Source organism: Atta colombica, unplaced genomic scaffold (assembly GCF_001594045.1).
Source record: "Atta colombica isolate Treedump-2 unplaced genomic scaffold, Acol1.0 scaffold238, whole genome shotgun sequence".
In the NCBI taxonomy this organism is placed as follows: domain Eukaryota; kingdom Metazoa; phylum Arthropoda; class Insecta; order Hymenoptera; family Formicidae; genus Atta; species Atta colombica.
Window position 1 is genome coordinate 1,433,150 of NW_017259336.1, and position 4,359 is coordinate 1,437,508.

Sequence of the window (4,359 nt, forward strand, 5' to 3'; positions counted from 1 at the left end):
TATTAATAATGACAATTATTATTATTGGCAGCGCCTATATATTGCTCCTCGACAGATTAATGTATCAGACGGAGTGCTGGCAACGTTAATGTTAATATTTTGTTGAGTATATTATAATTATTACGAACGTTGAGGTGCAAACATTCTACAAAAGATCATGAGTTAATGTTAAAAGAAATGGAGAAAAGAGAAAAAGGGAGGAAAATGATGATAAAAGAAGATGAATTACGATTTGTGCAATGCGCATTTTGCGTAAATTATAACATTTAATAATAATAATAATGATTAAGAAAATATTAAGATTACACCTTGCATTGTACAGAAAGCATAATAATTGTTAGTTTAGACAGAACAAACGTTACGATCTACTATCTAATTATAATCCAGTACGATTAAGATGGCTAATTGTAAGATTTAATCGCGTAATCCTTCTGTCACAAGTTATTGCGGTCGTCGATAGGTATAATATTCTCTGATATTTATCATTTGGCTGATCAATGGATTTCGTTGAAGAGAGGATGCGTTCCGTATGGACCTCACCTAAAATAAACGAGAAACAAGGAAGGTTTTTAAAAGGCTTTCGGTTATTAAAAGAGATAAAGATGAATAAAAGAATTACGCGGACACGAAAGCATGTCTTCTTCTCTTTTCTATCTACGTTTTCATCGTATTAATACGCCGCATATTAATTTGTATTCTATTTCTCTATTTCGCTCCATCCAGAATCACCTAACAACATATCGCGTAGTATCTTACAAGGCAAACACAAGAGTTTTTTTCTATCTATTTATTGTTTAAGTTTTGTTTCCTTATTTCTCGGATCATTTCCATAACAGATTGTCATGATAAGTCTGTTCGGATCATCCAGTATATCCGCTCTTGCAGAAATCCATAACGCAGCCTCAGATCTCGTAATTTTAGCTTTATAGCGAACTCTTCATAATAGGAATTGAGAGAAAAAAAACACACCTATCGTCGTCAATTTCTTATTGCTAGATAGATAGATAGATTGATAGATAGATTGATAGATAAATAGATAGATAGACAGATAGATAGATATATAGATAGAAAGCATGAGTGAGTGAGTGAGAGAGAGAGAGAGAGAGAGAGAGAGAGAGAGAGAGAAATTCTATAAGAATAACGTTGTCGGCGCACGACACAACTGACTGTACGTTAAACGAATCTGGCCTAAAGATTTAAGGAATGTCACGTCTCTTCGTTATTGTCAATCGATCATCCTAACTTTCATTGGGACCGTTCCTTAGATTAAGAATGATCGGTTCAGATTTATTAATCTTGTCTTTAATCTGTATAACTTTTATTATATATTACTTCCAATCTCGCTCGTTTCAGTACTTGTAGAATCCTCTACACGCTCGCGATTTCGTCGTCATATCATTACCGTCATTTAAAATGGAAGAAAGCATTTCTTTTTTTTTTAACTTGATGGCTTAAAGAGCAGCAAACTGGAGCAACGTTCACGAAATTGATTCTGTTCCTATAGTTTATTAGAATTGTGTATTGGTGAATTTTAATATCACGAGCATTTCATTAGATAGCTAATTGCGAAAGCTGATACATTTTCCTTCCATTTTTTTTATTCCATGCGCATACAAGATATCATGGCAATTTAAAGTGTGTCGATGTTGACATGAGATTTAAATTTAAAGTGTGTCGACCAAATGTGTCGACGTTGACATGAGACACATAAATTTAGTCACATGATTCCCTGTTCTCGAATTATATTTATTCATCGATATTAGCCAGAATATATATTACGGGAATTCAAATAGAAAGAGAGAGAGAGAAAGAGAAGAAGAAATCTTTTAAGGATGTATCTGACATATAGTCCCTAACAAAAATTTAACGTTAGAAATGTATTAATGTTTATATTTTCTATATAAAAATAAATATGAAAACTATAGATACGAAACAATTGTATCAGTAACATCATATTTTTATCAAAAATGATGATTTAAAAAAATTCTTTAAATATTCAAGATGATTTATGCAAAGTTTCATTGCAATTTCTGATTAGTCTATAAATAAATAAATACGACAAAACTTATTTGTTTATTTACTGAATAAATAATCAGTGAATTGCAATAAAACTTTGCATATATATTTTCGAATGCTTAAAGAATTTTTTTTTAAATTAAAATATAAGAAATAATAAATAATTACAAATACATATACAGTAAATAAACTATAAAAAAGTGTTAATTAAAAATATGATATTATTCACATAACTGTTTCGTATGTATAGTTTTCATATTAATTTTAGAAAGTGTAAATATTAACATATTTTTAACTTCAAAATTTTTGATAAATTGTATGTCAAATATATCTTTAATCATTACATGCGCTATTTATTGCATTTATACGTAGAACAATAAAAAAAAAATATGCAGCGGATTTATCTATGTAGAAATTTTCAAACGCACGATACAGTTTCCGTGGCATACAAAATGCATGCGGAAGAGGAAGAAGAAGGAAAAGAAGAAAGATAAACATATGGACAGAAAGGATCGATCTAGTGTACGTGAATATGTGAGTCGATGTCATGTCGGTGCAATTATTAAATATGAGAGGCTATTTCAATAACCTTATGAGTGTCAATTCCAATTTCAAGTGTAAATTGTAATTCGTGAGTCTTAAAAGAAAAAAAAAACAAAAAAGAGAAAAACAAGAGAGTGGGAGAGAGATAATATGGCATCAAACAACAGGAAAGAAGAATCAATGGTTAAAATAAAAAAAAAATAAGCACGCGCGTATCACGGCGTGGCAAAGTGAGATTATTGATAAACTTAATTTATCGAAATCGATAAAAAATGTTAGGAGTGAGAGAGAGAGAGAGAGAGAGAGAGAGAGAGAGAGAGAGAGAGAGAGTGTGTGTGTGTGTAAAAGAGAAAAAGAGAGAAAGAAAAAAATGTGTGAAAGAAAATGTGAAAGAAAAAAAACGCAAGAGAAAACATGAGACATACATTAAACTAAAAAAATAAAAAAGGTAAAAAAAAGACAGAAACTAAATTGTAGTACACGCAAAAATAACAAAGATAATGGATACTTTTTATTGTAGGTATTTCATATAGATAAAAATCGTAAAAATAATAAAAAGGAGCATACTATATTAACAGAAATACTCACTGAAAGAAGAACTCGTAAAGTTAACGGTGTTTTTTCTGCCTATACGTATATCCGACATCTCGTGAGCGCGCTGTGTAATTTCTTTCGTACATAAATAAAAAGGGTATAAAAAAGACAGCAGACGCGTCAATATAAATCCGGCATCTTGCGTTCTTCTCTCTGATATAAATGATTAATTATTACTACTATTATTATTATCATCATCATTATCATTGACACTGTACAAAGTCGGCAATAATTTTAAGAGACCTGCCCTTAAGATACCCCGTCTTATGTAATCGTTCAGAGATGAAATAAATGGAAGAACTCCATCTCGGCTTCGAATTAGTCTTCCCTTCCGGTTTTAGCCAGGAAGGGTTAAATCTTACGAGTTGGAGAGAATGAGGCCAACATTCAGGCAATGAAAATATCCAAGAAATGTCCGAAAAAAACGAGAAATATTTGAATTCGTGATTGCTGTCGTATTCGTCACTATCAGTTTTACACAGTGATTACATAATTATTGCGATAAAAAATAAAAATATAACTTTAAATAATTGAAAAAAATAACAATTAGAACAAATTAAACAAATATAATGTATTAAATAAATAAATTATGTATAAATTAAATATTAATTAAATTAATTTTATTGTGTATCCTTAAAAATACACTTTAGTATACATAAGTGAAATATACATAAAAAATAAAGCTATAAAGCTTATCTAACAAATTTGAATGAACGTGATTAATTAAATTATAAATTTTACATAAAGATACTAAGATTATTTTGATTGATTAGATATTATGCAAGAAAGATAAACTTGAATAAAATATCGCGTATCGCATATAAATACGTAACGAAGAGTATGAAGAACTTCAGCAGTATGAAAGGAGAGACAGAATACGGAAGACAGTATTTGACAGTGTATGAAATAAATTAAGCGGAAAGATATAAAATCAAAGTTAGAATTTTGGATGACGTGATATAAATAACATCCCATATTTGATAATTTTGAAATATGTAAATATATATATTTTTATTTAAATTTTAATTTAAACACCGTTATTATCAAACTTTTTGTCTTCGCAAGTTCACCATAAGATTTTGACAACGTTCATTTTTATTATTATTTTACGCAATTATCTATTTATTCTTAGCATTAGATTTAAGAACAGAGAGAGAGAGAGAGAGAGAGAGAGAGAGAGAGAGAGAGAGAGAGAGAGAGAGAGAG

General features: G+C 29.8%; 1 protein-coding gene across 1 annotated transcript in view; it reads right to left on the bottom strand.

The window, feature by feature from the left end:
• LOC108688767 overlaps positions 1-4,359 on the bottom strand; it is a 10,268-nt gene that overhangs the window by 981 nt on the left and 4,928 nt on the right. The gene's annotated exons all lie outside the window — the stretch shown is intronic.